This window comes from Aythya marila (genome assembly GCF_965140915.1).
Source record: "Aythya marila genome assembly, chromosome: 16".
Lineage (NCBI taxonomy): Eukaryota > Metazoa > Chordata > Aves > Anseriformes > Anatidae > Aythya > Aythya marila.
The window spans coordinates 13,871,965-13,896,175 of NC_139057.1; the positions used below are offsets into that span (position 1 = coordinate 13,871,965).

Here is a 24,211-nt window from a genome sequence, read left to right on the forward strand (position 1 = left end):
GCCACACAAACGGGAGAGGTGGCAGCGGAGTGTGTGGGAGAGGTGCCAGGTTTGCACAGATGGGGCTGTCACCACAGCCACAGAATGGTTTGGGTTGGAAGGGACTTTACAGACCACTGGGTTCCTACAGACGAGGACACCTTCCGCTAGACCAGGTTGTCCAAAGCCCCATCCAACCTGACCTCGAGTGCTTCCAGGGATGAGGCATTCACAGCTTCACCACTGCTTTGTCCCAGTTACTACCATTTGTTACTGACTAGTAAAGGGTACTCACACCCAGGGTACTCCCTCCTGTGCCTGGAAGGAGCAGTTGGTGGGCAGCAGGGAGGGAGCACCTGGTGATGGCTGTATCTTGGGCAAGAAGATGCCTCTTGTTCTGGGGGCTCAGCCCCCTGGGTAGGGATTTGGGGCTGTCATGAGACTCGAGACATCCAGGGGCTCCATGAACACTTCGCGAGAAATCAATAACCACTGGGGCAGGTCACTGCAAACACATGGAGATGCAAGGTTGGTGTTGCTCGCAGCAGCACTGTTAAGGGATTCACATAAAGTGAAGGAAAAAATGCTGAATTTATGCCTCCCTGCGTCCTTCAGCTGACAATTTCCCTGCGATTCCATCCTTTGTTCCCTAAGCTTGTGCGCTGCACCAGGTAAGCCCTTTGGGGAATCAGTGGGGGTGTTTTTAGTGGGTGGGGATGGGAGAAGAACATTGCCAGAGGGTCCCCACACGTGCTGATCAGACAGAGGAGAAGAGCAAGGCAGCGCTTGATGCCAGCTTGGACTTCCCTCCACATTTTTGGCCGAGCACAGGAATGTTTAAAGTGAGACTCCATTTCTTTGGTGGCAGGAGGCTGTGACTGGTGCTAGTCCGGAGGGTGACGTGTGGTGTCAGCTGGCTTTTCTCTGGTGGTGGCACTCCGTCCACGCCTCCGAGTGAGATGTGGAGGTAAAGTGTGAGTTATATGGCATTTCCAGAAGTATGAGGCTAGATTATGTTGATCTCAAATTTAGAAATATTCCTTCAAGAAAGAGGGGGTTAAGGGGAAAAGTCTATATTCAGGTTTGTCCAAAGAAAGATTATCAGATAAACTTTTTATATTATCTTAATTTTATGCTAATGTTTTTTGTGGCAGGCAGGTTATCTTGAAATTAGTGAACTGCTCTGCTACAAAGCCAGCAGTGCCTGGTGATCCAGGACAGAGAGAGGAGGATATTGCTCTGAAGAGGGGTGGTGGTGTCAGGAAGGGCGGTGCTGAGATGAGGGGCAGTAAGGTGGTTTGTTTTGATAGGAGGCCATGAAGGAACTGTATTTCTCTCACATGCACATTTATGGGCTCCAAGCTGCATTTTTATATATATAGCTACTATAATGTGTATATATATTATAAATATAGCTGTTCACTCTGTATCTGGACCTTTAGCAAGTAGTGTATTTGTTGGAAAAAATGTCCTCTCTCCTGCCTTGGTGACAGGATGTGATGGATGGATGAAGGTACTTTCCTGAAAATGACCTTAGAGTAAGAAATATATTTTCAGGATTATTTTTCTGATTAGTAATGCTTGAAGACAGTAAATGAATTAATTAAAAAATTAGTTCTGAACACTAAATCAGACATGCCTGGATCAGCCTCTTGCACTGGTGCATGTTAGATGTGGGCTGTAAGGACTGCAAGGCAGCACCCAGCTTGGGTGTCAGGTCTTCCATCTCGCAGCTGCCCATGAGCAACCCCAAGCATAAGCTTTGGGGGCTTTTCTTAGGCATCTCTGCCTCCTTACGTGGGAGGGGAGCCAGTCCAGCTCTCCTGCACTGGTCGCTGCGTGCTTTATTGCTTGAGTGTTCACTGCCAGCTTATGGCTGTGTGGCAAACCTTCCATTAGCTCCAGTGTGAAGGTCTGATGCCTAGCCTGTTGGAAAGCAGCTGTGTCACCTCTTAGCCTTCCTTTTCTAGGCTAAACAAGCCCAAATCAGGCAACCACTTTCTAGATATCATTGCTTTTCAGCTCAGGAACGTGAAGCTGTCTACTTTCCAGCCCAGCCCCAGGACTGGTGTCCTGGCGGCTGCAGCACTGTCCAGTCTGCAGGCTGGGCTCAGTTCTTTGTGCAGTGGAGGTATCTCAGCCCCTGGGGGATGTTTTTATTCAGCGCCATGCTCCTGCTGGCACTGCCATCGCAGCGAGCCCAGCTGGTGCTTCCTGTGCAGCTGCTGCATCAACGTCCCCAGGTGGGCAGGTGACAGTAAATACCTGTAGGAACGGGCCATCATATTTTCCACTTGTTCCTGCCTGATTTCTGCCTCTTAGCCATGCAGAAGCTGCCAGAAGTTAAGAATTACGCGCACCGCGTGATGGCTTCAAAATGGAAGATGTCATTTTTCTCAGGTTATCAGTCAGCCCTGAGAGCTACGGCGGGACCTGCCGCGACGCTATATAACCCCATCCAAGCAATGTTTTTTCCACTCTGTGAAATAATTCGGTGAATTTCTAATTACACAAATCTAATTAAAGGCTGAATGGAACGACTATGCCTAATCATAATGATACACCCATTTCATTAAAAAAAGAAATTGCTTGTGTACAACAAACCATCCAATTTAGTGCAGGATTAATATACGCCTCCCCAGCTGGAGCGGTGCAAGCAGCAGCTTGGGCACGTGTTCCCGGGAGGCCCACGCGGCCCCACTGCTGTGTGGGGCTGGAAACTCTGCCTCTGCTGCAGGTAGGGTCCCAGGAGGTGTCTGCGTGGTGTGTGGGGTTAAAAGACCCTGCTGAGTGGGCAGGGGGTGCTCGGCTTGGAGGGACAGTGGTCTGCGGTGCACGTGGGGCTGTGCACGAGCATCTGGGTGGGCGCTGAGCTGGGATTTAGTGAGTTTTCTGTCTGAAGCTCAGCAGCTGTGGAGCAGTGGATGCGCCTTGGCTGAATTTCCATGTCTGCTCTCCTGGAAGCTCTGGTGAGCCACCACCAACCACAGCAGGGAGCTGGTCAGGGCTTAGCTGCTCCCTTTGCTGGGCTCTCAATTCCTCCCGTTGGCTCCCAGGAGATCTGCAGTGTCCTGGCCAGGGGGCAGCTTCCTACAGCAAGACACGAGCCTTAATCCGTGCAATCGAGCACCAGTTGCAGGGGCAACAGATGCAATTGTGGGCCTGAGTGGAGTTTTCTATTAATATTGCTGTGGTAGCTTCTTGCTGAAATCGCTCTTGGAAAAGCGACTTGGGCTCTGTGCTTTCCTTAACGGTAGCGCAGCGTGAAGTTATCCCACAGCATGGAGTCTGCACCCGAATCTCTGGCAGGTCTGCAAGAATTCATCTCTTGGGTGGGGAGCCAGATATTGGGCAGAGGAAATAATATCAGGGCATTGAGGTTAAATAGATAATTGATTTTTTTTCAGCTCTGGTCTCAGGTGTAAATCCATTGAGGTTAATGAAGTAAGGCAAATTAAATTGAATTGCCCTGTATGGAAAGCTTAAGCTGGCGTGTAGCCTGTTTCAGGGGCTCCTCGTGGTGCTCCTTTGCTATTTTTGATGGCTGTCTTGGTGTCAGCTCTTTCTCGTTTGCGCTGGCTGAAAGGAGCTGAATGCCTAAAACCATTTTAACTCCCAACAAGAAAAACTGCAAGTCATAAGCAAACCTCCCACCTTGTTTCCTTACTTAAATACTTGGGTCTGTGTGCTCACTGGGTTTGTTTCTGATCTTGCAGTGGTTTTGCGGACCTGTGGAGCACTCAGCCTGGTGATCTTGCCAAGCTCCACAGCTAGATGTGCCCAGCCCCAAGCCAGAGCCTTTCCATCCCCGCATTGCTGTGATTCCATGAGAAGCCCTGCAAGGCGTCGCTATAAGTAGCCTCTTCTGGATGAGGTGTCAAATATTTGTTGCAGAAGTACTTGTGGCATCTTGGCAAGTCTTTGCTCTGGATCAGAGATTAAATTCTGATTTGGATCATGATATCCAGCCCTCCCGTGGTTCAGGCTGGCCGTGTTTGTTTGACTTCCCGGTCTGAGCAGGTGGGAAGCAGACGTGTGCTGGTAGCAGCTGTGTCTCAGGTGGCCCGGGATGTTCATCGACCTGCTTTATTAAAATGCTTTGGTAATATTTTGATTGTGACGGGTCTGTTCACACTGGAGCTTCCTCTGGTGATGCAGCAGTAGCAAAGGATAAAACGCCGGTGAGCTCAGGGCAGCTGGGGCACGCTATAAGTAGCTCTTCTTGCAGAGTTTGAGATTGGAAGGGACCTCTGGGGAGCACCTGGACCAAACACGCTGCACAAGCAGGGCCAGTTTGCCCAGAAAGAAATAGCTGTGAAGTACATTGCTCCAGTTGGAAGGAAAAAAGGCAGGAGGGAAGTGACTTAGGAGGAGGACACAGGTCCCTGCACATCTGGGGACAGTTTGGGACGTGTTCCCAGACTTGCCATGTGGCTATGCTACTCAAAGCCTCCCTGAGAGCTTGTCTCTGAGTTGACAGGTGGGATGGATTTTCAGCGTGGATGCCCCAAACTCTTGACAGGTCTGAGCCCAGGCCTTGCAGGGGCTTGGATTTTACGGGCCTTACCAGCAGCTCATGGGGTTGATGCACCCAGCACCTCCTGTCGAGTCCCCGGGTGCTCTGGCACTGAGTCAGTGCAACTCCAGGGAGTAGCAGTGCCCATCCTGTGCTGTTTCACAGTGTTCCTGCACAATGTCCTGTGTGGTGCCACAGCTAGAAATAATCACAGGGACGGCTGTGAGCCTGCAGTGAGGGAAGGGGAGAGGGAAGCCCTGGGTCTGTATGAGAAATCTGACTCCTGCAGTTGGCAGGAGCCTGTCAGTCATGCAAGCAGCATGTGTGACTATCCTTGCTGGATAGTCAGTGGCTAAATAAATAAACAAGATCTGTTTTTGTCTTCAGCCAACCTACCACTGCTTCTTGCTAGCCTTGAGTTTTTGACTTGTCTCTGTATTTTTAGCTGCAGGACACCCTGTCCCCAAAGCTGGCGAGGACCCGAGGTTTCTTATACCTCCCTGAACATGTGAAGCCAGCTCTTGCCCTTCACCACGTCCTACCTAGGGGAAGGGGAGATGTCGGTCAGCACCATGTCTTCCCCCTTACACCCTAACACGTGACTGAGCTGAGGGCCTGGGGTGTGAATCTCTCTTTGGAGTTTGTCTTATTGGTGGCTGTGCTGAATAAATGCATGTGGGGACGGTTTCTGTCCTCCCTGTGAGATGTGATGGAGTAGTGGTGGAGGAGCCCTACTTCCTCCTGGGCTGGGATTATCGAATTTATTTATATAACCACAGAATATCCCGAGTTAGAAGGAACCCATAAGGATCACAGAGTCCAACTGCTAGGTATACGTCGTGCCACAACCCGTGAGATCCAGCATGTTGGAGGCACTCTTTACTCCCTCAAGTCTAGAACTGAGGGGGCCCTAAGTGTTTTCCCTTTCTATCTTTTGTCTTACTCATACACAAAGAAATAGAGTAAAAGAGACATTTTATTACATTCAGCAAAATGTGATGTTTCTTTGTGTCTTACAGAGAGAGGGAGGGGGTTCAGAGTTTATTCTCTTATTTAAAAGTAGGAAACAATTTAGCATAATGCAAAATTAAACATCGCTTTGGCTAACTGAGCAAATGCTTTCCATGTGGAAAGTGCTGGAGCTAGCATGCATTTCTCTGTGGTGCTTCTGGTGCTTTGCTGCTGCAGGTGGGACTCGGGAAGGAGCATCCCTGGTTTTGGCAAGCTCAGTGTCTGCGTTTACACACACCTGCCTTCTGAGCTCCCCTGATCCTCAGCTCCATGAGGCTGCGGGCTCAACTCTCCACCATCCTTTCACCTCCCTTTATCTCCACTGAAGTCCTCATTCAGACACTCACTTCAGCCTGGACTTGAGTTTAAGCATCTGAGCAGTTGCCTTGATGCAATTAGGGCTATTTGTGTGCCTGGGGGGAAGCAGACGCTGAAGCACTTTGGATGGAGGTGTGGAAGCTCTTGCATTTCAACCAAGCCACAACATAGGTTGTTGGGGGGCACCTGGGCTGCCAGCCCCGTTGCTCATCCCAGTAGCTGTGGGTGTAAGCTGAGATGTAATTGTGACCTCTCCCTGCTGCCGAAGGCTGGATGTCCCACGGGCTGTTGTTTGTGCTGTGCTGACACGTGTCTGCATGAGATTGTGTGACCACCTTGTCCCTTGGGGAGCCACCCAAGGTCACCAGCTGCTCTCCTGCAGCTCCTGGCGTGGCACATCTGCCTGCTGGGCTCCGGCTGTGCCCGGGGGCTTGGCCTCTGCATCCCCACCCTGGCATCGCAGGAAGGTGCAGAGAGGGAAGAGTGAGACCAAGCGGATGCAGGCTTAGGTTTTACTGGGCATGAGCTGGAGGTACAAGGGGCTTCTGGAGAGAGTCCAGATGTAGGGCTGCAGAGATGGGGAAGGGACTGGGGCACTGCTGGCAGAGAGCTGAGAGCGGGGACTTCTCAGCATGGAGGAGAGGAGGCTCAGGGGGATCTCACTGCTGTCTGTAACTGCCCAAAGGGAGTGTGTGGAGGGGATGGAGCCAGGATTCGCTCAGTGGTGCCCAGGGCCAGGCGCAGAGGCAGTGGCTGCTGCTGGATTTGCATGGGCAGTGTTTCCTGACCTTCCCATGCAGCCAGAGCGACCCAAGGTGGTAATTTCTCTTCCGAGTGCTGATCTGAGCAGCTGAGATATTTTGCGGTTTTTAATGGTTCTCCACTGTGCCTGAATTAACAGGAAAATGGACTGAAACTAAAGTGAGGCAATTGAAGGCAGAGAATGACAAATTGGCTTTAGAGCGTGGCAGCGATGAGCACTGTCAGGGGTTCACACACTGACCTTTATCTAAACAGAACTGTATGTAACAGATAAGAATATTTAACAATAATTAATGTCACATCATCGCAGAGAACAAAACGACTACATCAAACAGGCAAGAAATCCACTGCAAATTACTCAAAAGGGAAATGTCAGCTCCTTCATATCTGCAACCTGCCTTGTGCTGATGGTGCTGGAATGAGAAGGGAGGGCATGCGAGTAAAGAAGCTATTAAAATGATTTAAGGAGTGGATAATATATATATAAATGAGCGAGGGAGGCAGAATGGAGCAGAACAACAGCCAGCCTGCCGGACCGGACTTGTGGAAAATCAAACACTAAACTGAGCTGATAATTGGGTGCAGGGATAAATGTGTGTAAGCCAATTATCTCCACTGCTGGGGTTTTGACGGGTGGCTGAGGTTTCCCTTTCCTTTCCCCGCTGTCTCTGTGGGCTTCTGCTGCGCTGTGCTTCAGCAGCACCTCTTGCGTGGGTAGGATCTAGCTGCTTGGGCTTTCTATTCGGGAGAATCATCACTGGCAGCGGATGCTGCGATGATTTTTATTCTGTTGCCAAAGTGGGGAGGTCCCACGAGGTGTGGGGAGGGTGGCGGGGCTGGAGCATGGGCCCCACGTGCATTGCTGGCACTGGGTGAGGGCTGGCGAGCATGATTGGAGCTCTGGGGCAGCAGGAGGTGTCTGTGGGGTTCTTACACTTCTTTTCATTTTTAAAAAAATATAATAACACGGAGGCTTTTAAAGTTATTTTTGCCTTCCCTGGGGCTGCGTGCGCTGGATGCTGTTACCGCTCCGTGTGTGCAGATGTGGCGGAGCAGCTTGGAAGCTTTCTGTTCAGCCACTTGGTTCAGAGCCCGGTGCCATCCTGGTGGTGGGGTCCCCCTGGGGACCAGCCCTGCTCGCAGAAGCAGCTCTGTGTGCCCAGCCCCGCAGCCTGGAAAAGCCTCAGGGTGGTCCCGGGGCACGGACGTAGTCCACCATGGTGGTGATGCCATCGGGCTGGTTTTCTGGGAGAAGGAGTTGGTGGAGTGCTTGCACAGAGCAGCCCCCAGCCTCATGGCAAGTGCTCTCCTTCCCACCCCGTGTCCCTCCCGCAGGACCTGATGCACCAGGCGTTAGGGGAGGTGCAACGATGCAGCCTCCTGGGTGAACAAGAGCTCGCAAAGGTCAGTTGGGCGATTGCAAAAGTCTCCTCACAAGCAGGGTCTGGAGGCCTGCAGAGGGATGAGACCAAAGTTTTGTCTCTTTGGCTGACCCCAGCAGCCCCTCCAAGGGGTGGGGGGACCCCACTGCTCCACCAGCTTTCCTGCATGCCTGCAGCACCTGAGCCACTGCAGAGGTATCGGCCACTCCTTGTGCCCTGCAGCTGCTCCTCCTTGGAAATATTTATTGCCAAGGAATGATGGCAGGTGATGGGAGAAGATCCTGGAGCTGAGCCTGCACAAATCTCATAAAAATCTCAGCCCTAGACATGATGTGTTACAGTCGTCCTTGGCTTCATTCCTATAAAGCTAGTGGTGATGCAAGGGAAAAAAATATCCCCTTTTATTTTAAAAGGGCCATTGTGCCCATTATAATAAACTATTATCTAAAAAAAATTAATTTATCCACATGACCAGTTGTGGGAAGTGCTGTTAGCGTCAGTTAGTAGAGATAAGGTGAAGCACAGAGCTGGAGCCCAAGGTCAAGCAGGACAGCTGGGGAGGAGCCGGGAACTGATCCTGGGTCTCCTGGATTCCTCGGTGGTACCGTAAAGGCCAGTCCTCCCTGCAATGCCATGCCCAACCTGCGGTCCTGCTGGCCACCAGTCAGTTTTGTTGTCAGCATTTTCCTGGTGGGAGGAGGCAGCAAGGTGCCTCTGGATTAGCAAGGTTGTGAAAAATAGCTTTCCAGCTGGCCTGGTGACCTTCTGGCAGCAGGAGAGAATTTATAGGCAGAAGATGGAGATGTGATTTAAAATTAGCAGCAGTGGGGAGCTGTGCCTTTACTTCTTGAAGTGGAGCAGGAAAACTGACTTGTCCCTGATCCCATCCTGGGCTGAGAAATGGTTTTGGGTTTCATGTCTCCATTACAGAAAGCGCTCAGCATCTCCCCTCGCTTTCCTGCAGAGCAGCCATGGTGCAAAGCTGGGCGCTGCCGATGCAGTCACTGAGAGCGTCTGATACACTCAGAGGCTGAGCAAACCTAGCCCAAGGCTGGGTGAGCAGATAAGTTCCAATTAGGGGATCTGAATATTGATTCACTGGGGAGAAGATATGACATTAAAGGATCACTGGAAGACTAAAACCACGCCGGTGTATTGCTTAAAATGAAAGGCAGTGAATTTGCATCAGAATGTGGGGCAGGACTTCGAAAATGAGGGGCAGCTACTAATTAGAGCGCATTAGTTAACATAGTTCACCCCTATTTTATCTCCGGTGGCCAGAGATATAGAAATGGCACTTGTTAGAAAAACAGTCAGTATTTAGTTCCAGAGTGTTACCGATGCCATCCAGTACGACACAAAGGCCTTTGAGAGATCTTACATTTCAGTCGTTCCTTTTTCAGGAGACACACTGCCATGTAAAACCAACCCAGCCAACAACCCAGGAGCCTGGAAACCCAGCTCCAAGCTGAACCAGGCTGCTGTGGTTTTGAGGTTAAGTGGCTGAGCTCATCCACATTTTCTGCCTGTCTCTCTTAGCACTTGGGTTGGAACCTTTTCACCAGCAGGTATTGAAAGTACCCTGACAGGCATCTGGGTGCCACAAGCACCATCATTTATGGCAGAGCAGAGCCTGGGCACAGGCAGGTCCAAGCCCATCTGACTTTGGGCATCCTCAGACTGAAAGCCTCAGTGGTGGAGGCTGTTCTGCAAAGGCTTGAGCCAAACAAGCTACCCTAAACCCTCAGACTCTCTGTCAGTCCAAGAGATGAACTCCAGGTCTCCTTCCCCTTATAACGCTCCTGTGTTAGCAGAACCCCCGGTGAGCAGCACCACCTGTCCTCTGAGCTCTCCTTTCTTCTGCTCTCTGCACAAAGTTGACTTGCATCCTCAGTAGTGACTAGACAAGAGAGTTTAGTCACTTTTTTCCCTACTCCTGGAGTGTGAAGGAAGGGTTTGGGCAACCTGAGGGAAAGCAGAGCCCTTTCCCACCTGACTCGATTCCCAGGGCAGCTTCCAAATCCCGGGGTCCCCTCTGCGGCTGTGTGCTGCGGTGTAACCTGCGAGGAGAAGGGGGTGCATCAAACCCGGTCAGACACTTCATCAGGGCATGGGGAAGCAAAGTGATGCCTGGCAAGGAAGAAGCAGGAGCAGCAGTTTCAGTGTTAGCACCTCTGTGTGAGGTGAAGGCTGTGCCAGGGTACCTCCGCTCGCCTGCCCTCTGCGCTGCCGCTAGCCCTGCACCGCGAGGTTTTGGCAAGGGTAACGGCCCCAGCAGCCCCAGGTAATGTCCTGAAGTTGGCTCCTCTTCTTTTCAAACCACTTGGCTTCACAGAGTTGTCATTTCTTCTATCCCATATCAAAAGGATTTTTATCTGAGGAAAATAAAAAAAGGAAAAGAGAAAAGGAGTTTTCAGGTCACACCATCTGATTCGTGCTGTTGGTGTCAACCTTTTTTATGTGCATCCAGAGCCGGTGCCATTTCACACCTGCTCCGTGCTTGTTTTTAAATGACACATAATGATGATAGGCAGCGTAAAGATGAAGCTTCATCCCCAATTAAATTGCATTTTCTGTCTTTTCATTTCCTGCCCCAGTTGAGGAGGAAACCCCTGGAGAGCAAGATCTTTGAGTTTAATGAAGTAGGAGGTGCCTGCAAAACTAAAGGTGATCTTGTTTGTAAGACGAAGATCAGTGCTGATATATAATGTTTCCAGAATATTGTGCTTCTGTGTGGTGCCCCAGGGAGTGTTTCAGGTTATTGGAAATGCAGATGTAGGAATTTCAGGTCATCAGGTGAGAGCATTCAGCCTGTGACAGCTGCTGCTCAGAGCTGCCAGCAGCCCCACTTCAGCGTGGGGCTGGACCTTCCTCGCTGTCTCCGGAGATCCCAGTTGATCCCACTGGTGCCAGTGGGTCATGTTTGGCACATGGTCTTCGCATCCCTCCGGACTTCATCCCAGCATGAAGTGGGGATGCGATCGGGATGCTGGGGTGAGGTTCTCCATGCCCTCTGGGGCAGCGCTGTGTTCCAACTCCACTGCTTCTCTCTGCGACTTCCCTTTGCTTCTTTATCAAAATTCAGCCCACTGTGGTGAATCCCCTGCCCTGAAGATGAGTTCTTGGTTTTGTAAGGGTCTATGATATATCTTAGTCAGTATCTATGCTATTTCATCCTTTATTCCTTCCCCCAACTTCCTCTGAATGCCATCCAGTAGTGGTGATTTATTACCCTTCAGTGTGTTTCGCTTTTTGTTGGAGAATTTATATTTAATTTTTATGCCCGTTATCATTCAGGGAGAGAAGGGAAATGCTTTGGGAGCCCAGAGTGAAAATAAAACAGCACATTTTGGTGCAGTTACTTAGTTTGAAAGATGTTGTTGTATGTTGGCAGGGTATTTACCTCCTTCCTCCTTTTCCATCATGGGTTGAAGTGATTCTAGAAAAATCACAGGATGCTGCGCTGCACTGCACGGGTGGACTCCAGCATTGCAAAGGCTGGAGCCTGCTGCTCCTCCTGCCGAGTTCATTCGGTCTCATGCAGTAAAGACGGTCTTAGAGTAAGAGCAGGACAATTTGGTCTTCAAAGTAGCTGTGCGTTGAGAAACGAGGGGTTACAGAGCAACAGAAGGGGACTTCCTTTTCTTAGCCCCTATGACCTTGCTAGTGGTGAGATTCTTCTGCGCCACCTCCTGTACACCTTCCATCTGAGGTGAATGTCGTAGAGCTCATCTGAGTCAAACTTCACATCCTAAGGAGCACAGAGATGAGTAATTTGGCCCTTGGTCTCACAGCAACACCAGCGCATGGTGCCAATACCACAACTAAGTGCTTCTGATGCTCTTTGCACAGTGTCCCTCTGCTCCTCATTCCTCCCTCCAGCCCCCACTGAAAAAACATTGTTTTTTTCTTATCAAAAGTGGAAGATTTTAGGAGCAAGATAAAGTTCGTTTGCTTAAGCCAAGGGACCTGGGTGAGTTTGGGAGAAGGATGGGGGAAGGCGTTTAGCAGTTCATCCAGATGTCTGGTAAAAAATCTGCTCCTTCTTCCTTACTGGGATTTGCTCCTGTAATTCTCTGTTTGCCACATCCCCAGCGTCACTGAGAGTTTTGATGTTCAGGGCTTTGCTCCCACCCAGCTTATCTCCAAATTTCTCTCATTCATTCCCTTCTTCTACATCTCTCTTGCATGAATGCCCATTCTCATGGTATCTCTGAACTCATTGAGTACTGAGAGATGCAACCAAACCTCTTGAGAGGTCCACTAAACCTGGATGAAGGGCCCATTGAAACAGAGGGGAACTGAGGAAACAGCATTGTCAAGTTAACTCTTTATTGGGTTCTTGGCTGACAGCAAAAGTGGCCCCATGGCCACCTGGTTTTAGCCTGTGTCACTGTGGTGGCTTCTTCATGCAGAAGGGATTGTCCCTTCAGCACTGCCAGAGAGCTGAGACTTCTGCAATGAAAGCCGCTGTTCTTCTGCTGATCTTTCTCTGTCTCCTTAGTACTTTTTCTGTTTTAATTGAAAGCTTCACTCCAGTTTGACCTTCTGCAGTGCTGTGGCACATCTGACGCTGAAGTGAGCCTCTAATTACGGGGGGCCGTGGCTGGTGGCAGCTGGCTGCATTCACCGCTCACCCTGCTGTTAGCCACGGCTGGCAGATCCCTGCCTGCTCCTCCCCGTCAGAGCAGGCAGCCCGGGTGCCAAGTATTTCACAGAGCAGGGTGTAAAAGTACTGCTCCATCCGTGAGAGCCCTGGGTGCTCATTCAGGAGACATTGCTGGGAATCATCACCGACTTCAGGAGGGTGGAGCAGGAGGCGCAGGAACCTCACCTTGCTCTGTTGCTTGTTTGTACATTGTCAGCTTGCCCAGGCTGATTTGAAGGAATTGGTTCCAATTAATGGACTCGTTAATGGTTTAAGACTCGGAGTATGGGGACTGGATCCAGTTCGTGAACACTTGAGACTGTTGGGGCTGTGAACTCAGAGATGCGGCCGCTGCCTGGGGGCCAGAGAGCACGGGGATGTCTCGCTGCACCCCAGCTGTTTGAGCACAGCTCCTGGGTCCTCTCCCAGGACTTGCGGGGCTGAGGCCTCAGCTGGTTGCAGAGGAGGGGTGTTTTGGTGGAATCTGGATCCCACCACTGAAAAAGCGGTCAGTCCACTTTGGGGATGAGCAGTGATCTCTGCTGTCTTGGCCACAGCCTTCCCAGCCAGCAGAGACACTTGCTGGGCTGGCAGTGCCGATGGTGCTGCACCAGCAGCGTGCTAAGCAGGCACTTGGTGTTGCCCAGTATAACAAATGCCGTGGGTAATCCTGTAGCTCCCACTTCTGAACTGTAACTCCCTGAGTTAGTTTCTGCCTCACAGGCTTCTCGAGGTGACAAAGCAGCTCGTTGCACAGTCCAACCGGGTGTCCCAGCCTGTGGGAGGAAAGGGAAGGCACCCTAGCTGCAGTCCTGGAGGGTGTCCTGGCAGTTCAAACGGAACCCAGAGGAACTGGCTTAAAGGATAGCATTTCAGTTCAATGAACAAAATGCTTGCTTTACTGTGAAATATTTAATTTTGAAGAAACTCTCTTTTTCCTTAACAAATCCCAGCCATCATGACAGAAAATTCTCATCCTCTATCCGTCGGGTACCTCATTCTCTGCAAGCACTAACATGATGTAGCAGGTTTTGTGGGATTTCCCGAGCCTGAGCCAGTCTGAAGCAAGCTATCCCAAGTATTCAGCCCTGCAAACACAACTGCCTCTGTCTCCGGCTTTGAGCCCCTTGCTAAGCAGCTCAGAGCCTTAAGTCCGAAGGTCTTGGGTCTGATCTGTGCAGACAAACAGCCAGAGGCTTATCTTTCCGATGCGCCATACCCTCCTCTGCCATGGATTAGAAAGTACTGGATTATCTGCTTGCCACAACTGGTAGAAAACTGTGTGTCCTGCTTCTTGTAGGGCGAAGCTGAGACCATAGAGGGGTGCTGCGCCTGCTCCCGGACCTGGTGACGGGAAGGACTAACAAACACAAGTGCCCACACCATTCCCGGTGAGTAGCTGCGTTCTGCGTTACACGCGGAGGTGGTGAGTGGTACGGGAGCACCCTGCCCTTAATTCCTGCGGCTGCTCTTCAAGGAGAGGCTCACCACGAGCCTCTAAGAACACCTGGCTTCATATTCTGGCTGCTTTTGCTCTGCAGTCAGGCTGAAGGCTTTCCTTTTGAGCCTGCTGGGTGCACACTCATCCTGGCCTGGTGCAGGCATTCAGGGGGTCAGAGGCTGATGGCTGCAGTGAGGACCTGTGCTGCTGGCACTAGAGGTGAGAGTGCCTTCATCACGCCTGGATGTGCAGATAGTGATGGTTCGGATGTGGTGGGGTTCAGCACCTTTTAATTCCTGATTCTGCCGTGTCAGGGCTTGGGAAGATGAAAGCCAAGCCCCAATCTGTGGTGTTTCCAGGGTAAGGCAGAAGAGCGTGGCTGTGACAGGTGCATGGGGGGCATGGAGAAAGCACTCAGGTGGCACTCGGACAGCTCTGGTCCAAGGGCAGCCAGGACACAGGCTTCAGGCCAGGCTGAAAGCACCTCATGGAAGAAGAAGTTTTGTGGAGGGATGGAAGAGGGTCTGGGGGTCAGTGATGCTGTGCCCTAAGCATTGGGAATGCTGCTCCAGGGAGCGCTGGTGCGATTAGAAACTCACTGTGCTTGTCGAGCACCCGAAGTCAGTGTAGTCCTGAGCTGGGAGATCTCTTGCTGTGTTTGTGGGAGTTCTGTTTCACTGAGCACACAGTAAAAGGGCTCCAGCTGAATAAAAAATGGAGTTTGCTTCAGCAGAGACTGAATGAAGATTTCAGGACTTATGGGAAGCAATTGTACGATGCACAATGCATGGTACGAGCATGAGGTAGTGAAATGTTTTCAGCAATGGACTTTCTCCTCCAGTTCCCAGGCAGATAAAAGCAGCTTCTCCGTTTCCAGTTCTGCTGGGCTTACAGCCACGGTGTAACACATCTGTTTTAATTGGTAGCGTGGTTGAGTTTTTCCTTGGGAACTTACGTAGGAAAGAGAAAAAATAAGTGTTACCAGGTGGAACCTCTTGCCATGTGGGTAAGAGCTCTGCTGTTGCTTGGTGGACACCAAGGGATACCACGCTCAGGTTTACACTTTTAATCATATTTGGAAATCTGATACATGACACTCCAAGATAACAGAGGGCTACCCCTGATTCACCTGAATGCTTTCAAACCAAAAGCAGGATGTTGAAAGAGAAGGGGAATTTGGCTTTGTTTACAATTTGGCTGAAACCTCTTTCTCTTTCTAGCTTAATATACCTCCCTTTAGTAGTAATGAAAACATCTTGTTGCCTAATGAATTCTGATGTGGACATGTTAAGCAAACAAGTGGACTGAAAGTCTCCTTCTTCATGACCAAGAGGAGTACTATACCCTAATTCCAGAGACCAAGATTTAACTCAGCAAATTAAGTTATGTGATTCAGCAGCATGGGAAAATGATAGAATCACAGAATATCCTGAGTGGGAAGAGACCCACATGGCTTAAGTCCGACTCCAGGCTCTTCAGAAATACATCATTTTTTAACATTCAGGGCATTTTAAGTAGAGTTCTGCCAGAAGTTTTTCAAACTTTTGTTTTGGTCATTGGCATATTAAATATTGTTTTCAACTACAGAGCCTTCTTTTCCTACAGGGTATTAATTGCAGCTAGGCGCAGCTGTGCTGTCCCTAAGCAGAAGAAAGTCTCTTTTATCCTGCGTACAGAGGCTGCAGGGCTTGAGCTGCAGCACCTTCATCAATTGGCGAGCCCTGTGCTTTCCCAGGGCTTGTGAACCCTTGAATGCTGCTGGCTGATTATTTGTCGCAATTATGGGCAGCTCACAGAATAAAGGTTGATTCCAGAGGGAGCTGTGAAACTGCCTATTTCTTGGGGGACATACAAAAAGCTGTGAAAATATCTGTTATTCAGGCAACTCAAGGAGAGCATTAAGAGTAACTATGGAGAATGGGGAGGGCTGATGAAAATGCCTGTTATTTCAGCAATGCTGGGAAGATCACAGAAACACCTGTTTCAGGGCTGACCCAGAGAGGTTTGGAAGTGTCCCATAGTGAGAGGACCCAGAGCATCCTTAAGGGTTTCAGTAGCTCAATGAAAACTGTGTGGATGAAGGTTTCTGTCTGTCGTCTCAGAAGACAGCATCAGAGGGGGCCATCACAGTGTCTAATCACAAATAAATCCAGACTGTAATCACTCGCTCAGGTCATTTATCAGCTCTGGCAGTTCCTGTCCTCTCTGGATTAGGACGGGGCTCGGTCACGCTTTAAGCTATGATCTAGCAGTGACCTTCTTAGCACACTGTGGGCCAAGGAAGGAAGCGATGTAACAGGTTGCTTAATTTAGAAGAGATGGGGTGGGTTGGTGGGGACTCGCAGGTGCTGGTCCCAGGCGCAGGAGATGTGGCTGAGGGGCAGGCATGGGGCTGCCCTGGCTGGTGCCGCAGGACATGGGGGCTGCACTCCTAGGGGCTGTGCATGAGGCTACAAAACCCTAACCGTGGGACTGAGTTACCCTCTGTGCCTGGGATAATTCGGTCAGGGAAAAGAATCGGCTTGAGGAACTGATTTACCTCGAGTGACTGTAAAGTTGTTGCTCTTCCCAGAGGCTCTGCAGGTGCTGTGAGCCACAAGAAGATAACTTGAGCCCTTTGGGAGCAGCGATAGCGTGTGAAGCCCTGAGAGCAGGTTCTCAGCTGCTGGGCCCGTTGCTTGCAGCGAGCACTTTGCAGCACTCGCATTTCAGCCAGCGTGGGCAGGCGCTTCACGCCCAGCGCTGACCTGCTTTGCCCCTCGTGGGTTGTTCCCTTTTAAAAAATTTGTATTCTTCTGCAGGCAATTAGATTACGTGATTTCTGCAGTGTGGGTTCTGAGGTGTCCACGCACATGGCCTTAATTTATTTTTACTTTCGCAAACATGTGCAGAGGAAGTTTTTGAATGCAATCGTCTTGCCAGCAGAGCCGTGCAGGTGGAGACCATATCCTAAGGGGAGGGAAAAGAAACCCAAATACCTGAAAGTACCCTCAGATGATTCCCAGGAGATAAAACGAAGCATGTGTTTTGGTTTGCTCTGTGACCGCTCTCACAACGGGCTGGGTGAGTGTTGAGCTAGAAAAGCCATGTTCTTGGCAGTGAAGCTGTCACGGAAGCAGAGCTCGTTGAAAGTGGTTTTGATGGATGATTATTATTAAGGAGTTATTTCCTGGCTGCAAGCACCACGAGCACTCTCTGCAAAACGCGGGTCCTGCTGCTGGCCAGCACCGAATTCCCCAGGACGGAGACATCCCCTCCCCTTGCCCCCACATCTCTCCTACCTGTGCAGAGCTGGGCCTGGCTGGTTCCCAGTAGGAACCTGAGCAGCCCTGACCACGGACTGGGTTTTCCTGGTGTGCTGAGCTCCCAGAGGTGGGCACTGACCTTGGCTGAGGAGCTCGGTCCTCGCTTCTGCCCACGCCAAGCTTATGTTGCTCTGCTGGGGGTGAGCAGAACCTGAGCAATGCCTTCACACAGCGCGTGTGATGCGGTGCACTGTGCCTGCTGGGGTTTAAATACCTCCCCAAGGCAGCGATTGAGTGCTGGAGCTGAGGTGGTTTTCCGCGATCGGCCGAAATGAGCAAGTGAGCGCTGGAGCTGAGAGCTGAGTTCTCTGCACATCTTGAACTTATCAAAATAACACGTCAATTTAAATGATCTGATTTGGGAGGCAGGGGGGAGGGTTGGTTTTTAACTCTGGGATTTGCTGTTTGAAATTATCTTTGCTTCCCAGAGCTTCTCCACGCTTGAAGGTTAATTCAGATTGAGGTAGTGCGTGAATCAAAAATGTAAAATCTTTTCCCAAGTAACTGCTTGTGTAGGCACCACCTGACAGATAATGACACGAGTCACTTCTACGGCCAAGGGTAGCTCCCATGCTCAAAGTTCAGGCACAAATGCTTGCAGAATTAAACTTTAAAGGTTTCTAAGCTTTGAGTGGTCGGTCGCAGACGTGTCCCCCAGCTGCAGATAGGCATTCACTGAACACTGCAGAGCCCAACGAAGTGCTCACAGGCTTGGCACAGGGAGGTTGTATTTACTGACACCCTGGCTTCTTAGAGAAACAAGCTGATAGCCAGAAGGACTGAGGACAGGTTCTTCTCACCTGGGTCTGAACCACCAGGTCCCAACCATCTTGGCTTGTTTCTCCTTCACCCAGAAGGCATTTTCTCCCTCTCCTGGCAAGAGCCAGTTGCTGCCCACTCAAGGATTATTCCATGCTATAAGATAAGCCAGAGATAAGCCAGGGAACAGAATTTAATACCAGATGAAGGCAGGTTCAAGTCTATGCCTTGCAGTTCAAGTTCTCCACCGTAATTTTCCCAGGTTCCCTGCCCAGTCAGCTGTGCTTAATCCTTCAGAGGTATCCAGTCACCTTTGAGGGTCTGTGCCTGAATTTTTCAATTCTAAACCTTTACAAGGGAATATTTATATCTGCTCCAGGTTCACCTGCTGTTGTAACTGCGAAGACATTACCCTGTGCAGTGCTCAGATGCTGGGCTCAGACCAGGTGCAGCTTTCTGGCTGCCCCTCTGAGTACCAGAGCTGGAAGGGGAGTCAGGAAGTAGAAGGCAAAGGGATGCCTTAAAACAAAAACCTGAAAATAAATCTCTTTTTGTACATCTTTTCTTGGCTTCCCCTCGCAAGGCTGTATCAGCGTGCGCTTGATGGGATGTGATGGCTCTGACCTTGTCAGATGCATCAAACATGACATGTGAGCGTGGATTTTCTTAAAACGAGAAATAGGAGTTAGCAAGAAATGCAGAGAAGACAAACAAACAGATGGCTGCACCCTTCATCAATAGAAATCTGGGCCTGGGACTTGCTTTCAGCGTGGTTTGAATTGGGGATTTTAGAAAATTAGCCAAGAACTCACTTATTTTACCACTCCCATTATGCAGCATTTTCATCTTCATGCACGTTTCCCCCGTGAGGCAGTGACCTTTTGCAGGCTGCGGTGGCACAGAGAGGTGGCACTGATGTGGGGGACCTCGTGCTGCCGGGGCTGGGCTGGGCTCCTGTCCCCTGCGTGCTGTGACAGCCGGCGAGCGCTGAGTGCCATGCGTCCCCACGCCGATGGTCCACAGTCCATGTCTTGGGAAGGGCGCTTTTCTTCCAAAATTCTGGCTTTGGTCTTCTGCTTGCTTCTTGTTCTTTCTAGAGCGACAGGGAAAAGCCTTGTAATCAAACCCTGCTTTGTTCTTCAGCATCTGTCCCTACAACCTTGGCTTTGCTTTCTGGCAAGGCACAGGTCTCACACCCACATCCCATTGACCTCCCTTGGGTTATCTCCTCCTCCAGATGAAATAACCCCACCTGCAGACTGTGACTGATGGTTGAACACATCTCTGTGTTGCATCAAGCCCCAGACTGAATACAGTTGGGTTTTGGGGTTTTCCAGGCTGTGGCATCATAGCTTGCAGCAAGTATTAGGAATTGCTTAGCTAGAAATAGGGTTGGTGGCTCCGTGCTACTCATCTCAGCGTGTGTGTTTGTGGGAAGATACAGGCATTACTCTTGAATTTCTTCTAATTCAGATAGAATTGGGAAATAACACAGATTTTGCGTGAATCCTCTTGAATAACATTTCTTTTTGAAAGTGCTGCAAAGGAGCAGTAGGTCAGGAGGGCAGACTCACGCCTCTGGAGCTGGATTGAGCCACACACAGTCTGAGCAGAAGGTGACACACACACCACAGTGCTGAACACTGACTCTTTGTAGCTAGGAAGGTTGCTAGTTGCAGGAATTAGTGTTTTAAAGGGCATAAGTTTAAAACACAGGTGTAGTCAGAGAAGTAACATTGGAAGGGGATGTTGTCCTCCTCAGATCTGCCTCCCAAGTGAGTTCGGGGACATCTTGCTGCAGTACAGGTCTGGGGGAAGCACTGCAAGCAGTGTCCCCGTGTGTCCTGGAACTGCTGAGCAAGCTCCCACTTCCAGGTGAGCTGCAGGGATGCTTTGCTGGCGCCTGCCCTGCACTGTGGCATTAATTTAAAGCACTGCAAAGTTGGGGGCCAGCTGCTGGGCTGCAAAACCTCACCCTGCAATAATCCAGAGGCTCTCCATCATCAGCTTCTACCTTCGTATATGAGAGTAAGGCAGCTGTTGTTGTTGTCACTTGCTGAAATTCCCCTGAGTCCCAGCAGCAAATCCTAGAGGGAGTGCTGAAGGCACAGGGAAAATACTCCAGGGGTCTGTGTTTGCATTCTGGATCTGTGCATTTTAAGAAATGGACACAAAAAGGGGACGGGTGGTGTCTGGTGGGGATGCTGAGTGGGGTCAGGTCCAGTGCAGGCTCCCTGGGGTATCAGCATCCTGCAGTGCCCATCTCAGCCCAATGCTGGCCTGTGATCACAGCACAATGAATATTTCCTTGATCTGACCCTTATCGCCCTGTGTGGCTCTGCTCTGGTGTGTTAAAAGGGACTGGGAACACACCCTGTGCCTTGCACTACAGCGTCCCTGAGAAGTTACCTGCTTCCTGTTATCTGTCAGCTAAAACACACCATCAATTTAGCTATTTATAATCCAGCTTAACCAGAAGCCAAAGACAAGTTTGTGAGGGCGGAGAGAGGTCAGGGAACCCACTTAGCTTTCTGCAGTGCTATTAATTATCCATGGCTTTTTGTCCTACTTCCATTCTGAGTGCTCGCTGAGACGCGGGGGCCCGCTGCCGCCGGCTGTGCCACGGTGCTGCTCCTTGTCCAACTTTGACTGCCACTGTCAGTGCATTGATCTTACTCTTTGAAAATAATCTGCCTTTATTTTTTATTTTTTTTTAATTTGCCTCTCATAGCTTTAAATGTTGTTACTATTTCTTCTCCCCTCCTCTGGCACGTGTACCTTTTGCTTAAAATCACAACCTTCTCCAGGCACCAGGGCAGGCCATTCATTTCAAAGGATGCTGATTTAAAGACAAGATGAGATCCAGGCTTGCCCAATTTGTCCTCTTCCTCTGTGATTTGAAGGGCCTGAAAATACCTGCACAATTATTTCCCATCTCCGCATATGCCCCCAGATACTTCTCTAAAAACTGCATCCCTACTGCTCCTGAGAAAAGTGAGGCGTGATTAGGGTTTAGGTAATATTTAGGAAATACGGGCTATATTGGCCAAACTACTCCACCTTGCAATGCCTCATCCCACGGGCAGCCCCTGTTCAGTCTCCTCTGGGGGCACAGGGCTGGATGGAGACCACTTGCAGGCAGGTGAGGGGAGCGCACAGCCGAGGAGTGAGGCTTGGTGTACCAGCACCAGCCATGCTGTCTCCTTCTGCAAGATGCTTACTTTCTTCTTCAGTGGTTTTGTGCTTCTCATCCTCTTAAAAACGCATCTGCATTGTTTATCTGGCTGTTGCACGTGGTCACAGCCTTTACAGCCTCTGCCTTGGTTCTCATTACACTTTCCAAAGCCTCTTCATTCCCTGGGTTCTCTAATCTTTCCGCCAGCACCCATGTTTTATGCTTTGGTTATGCCTCCCTTCCTTTTAATTAATTTTTCACACTACCTTGCTCGTCCCCGTTGCCCTCTTTTGTTTAATTTATTGTTCACTAGCCATCATAACCCCTGGGCAAGCCTTTAATTTATCTCTTCCCGCGTTCCATCGCCCCCCTCTGTCCTTTCCCTTTATTGATTTCTCCAGCTTGCTTTCACCCTGTGCTTGCCAGCATCGTCTCATGCTCTTTTCTCCCCCCCAAAAAAATTGCTTGGCTGAATTTCTCCCCCCATTAGCGACCTTGCTTCCTTGTGGGCACTATCCCAACAGGGCTGAGCCTGCTCTTTGGTAGGTCCCCACCTTGCTCATGGTTATTTTTCGCCCTGTCCTCCACAAGGAATTAACTAACCGTAATTTCCATCCAAGTTGCCGTAAGGAAATGGTGCTTCTCCTACAAGCCTCTGCCAAACCAAAGAGCCTTGGTGGCCACCACCCAGCACAGCATCTCTGCTGGCAGCCTGGGGGCAAAGAAGGACCCCCCAGGGGCAGATGCCACCAGGTTTCAGCTCTGACCAAGGGCAGAGGTTGGTGCTCTCAGGGGCTCTTTGTTCCAGCCGTTTCCCTGGTGCTGATGAAGTGTTCCTTGTCCTGGAGAGGCTTGGGCTGCCCACCGCCCAGCTGTCCCTCTGGTCTGAAGCTGGTGCCAGTCTGCATTTAAGTGGTGAGGAAGGGGAGAGGGAATAAATGACCCTTCGGCGCTCCAGCTGCTCCCTACCAGCCACAGCCCAGATCGCAGGTACTGGGTGTGCATGGCTGGGACAGGGAACATTCAGCTTTACTTTCTGTTGGGAAGAACTTACGTATGATCTTATGTACGATCTGTAAATAAATGGCCCATCTACTTACAGACCAGCTCCTTCCATTACCACAGCGGGTTTGGAAAGCAGTTACTGCAGGTACACGGGTTATTTTATCATCTGTGGCTGTGTGATCTGCAGTCAGAGCCCAGGAGCAGGAGAGGGTCGGTGGCAGGAACCATGGTTTTAACATCTAGAACAAGCATAAGGTATAGGCATGCTGTGGCTCAAAACTGTGATAATGTACCCACATTTCTAGAGCTGTCCACCCAAGGGAACGCTCTGTTTAGAGTCTTGCTCGCATACCTGGTGTCTGTCTGCATGAACACCAAGCTGGTCGTGTCCGATGCAGGGCCAGAGCAAAGCAAGGAGGATTTGATGCTCTGTACAAAGGATGTGTTTGGATGTACCACCTCCTGTCTCCCGGCTATCGGGTCGGTGAGAGCAGATGTTGAAGTAACGAGATGGATACTGAGGAGCCTTCAGGGTTGCTCTCCAGTCCCTGTGTGGTGCTGGTAAATCGCAGGGCAGCAGCACTGATGCACAGGTTATCACCTGCTTGCTTTTCCTGAAGAAGAAAGCTCAGAACAGGAATACCTGCACTGAGAGATCAGGCCAAGAAAGTAAAAACGTCTGGAGAAGGGTGGTCCTGAACACATCTGCCCCAGGGACAGCAGAGCCTTGGCAAAGGACAGTCCCCGTGAAGGTCTCTGCCCTGGGACACTGACTGAATGCTATTGAATTGATGGGTCGGTTGTAAATACTTCTAATTCTGTGGTGAGGTGTTAGCATTGTTTGGCTAGGAAATGAAATATAGGACCTGTGTAAGGTGCTGTATCCAGTAGAGGTTTGTAGATAGGGGCTGAGAAGTGTGAGCTCAGCTCCAGCCCCAGGCTGGCCGTCCGTCTACCAGCACCACCTGAAGGTAAACGCCGCAGCGCCTTGTTGCACCACTTCCTTCTCCCCTTCTCTGTGCACAGTTGTCTTGGTTCTTCCTAATTTCTGTTCTCCCTTCTTCATCCAAGGATCCTTCAGATAAACTCTGAAAACAGATCGTTTCCCAGTGCTTTCAGGGAAATTCAGAGGTGTCCATGAAGTGCTGGCCTTTTTTTCCAAATTAAGAATCCCTCCCTGTCTATCTTGCAACAATTTTTACCATTACACAGGAAAAGCAGCCCAGCTCCCTGCTATCTCTCCTGTGTTGTGTCTGCAGATGCAGGAATATCTCTTTTTTAATGTAGGCAGAGCCCTTGCCCTGCCACTAAGAGCAGTTTTACACCGATTCGTGCTGGCAGATTTTTTTCCCAACCTGCAAAGGGAAATGTAAAGCCCACTTGGGTGGTCAATGAGCGCTACCCATCTCACATCACACGCCATTAGATGGGACTCGAGATCAAAACCTCGGTGTAATCTCAACAGCTGGGTAAATACAGAGACAATTCCTTTTTTGTTTGCAGCTTGGTCAAGTTCAAGGCTGAGGAACAGATCTCGAGCTAGAAAAAGGGGCTTTGCCGTATTTTACGCCAACTTCGTATTGAGACAGCATCTGACAGGAAGGGAAGCATAAAGGTTTGGGTAATTTATCTTACATTGTGAATTGTGGTTCTTTTGTGAAATACCCCAGGCCCCTCGGCACAGTGATTGATTCAGTACATCTGCCTTCCCCGGTAAATGACATTTCTGTTTGTCTCTGTAGGTTCTCTGCAAATAAGGAGCTATAAATAAACAACAATATCTGTATTTGCAGGGGGTGGAAAGCTGCATTTAAGCTTTTCCTTTGCACATTGTAAACAAAAATGGACAATTAAGGCATGCAGTAAGTCAAAGCTGTGTGGAAATCAGGAAATCACCCAGATGCTGCTTT

At 50.1% G+C, this 24,211-nt stretch overlaps 1 protein-coding gene across 3 annotated transcripts in view; it reads left to right on the plus strand.

Annotated features, from left to right (window-relative positions):
* Positions 1–24,211, plus strand: part of RALY (RALY heterogeneous nuclear ribonucleoprotein) — a 117,315-nt gene that overhangs the window by 30,308 nt on the left and 62,796 nt on the right. For all 3 annotated transcript variants that reach the window (XM_082773016.1, XM_082773015.1, XM_082773014.1), the window contains exon 2: positions 13,917–14,007. The gene's annotated coding sequence lies outside the window, so the exon portion shown is untranslated. The remainder of the gene's footprint in view (positions 1–13,916; positions 14,008–24,211) is intronic.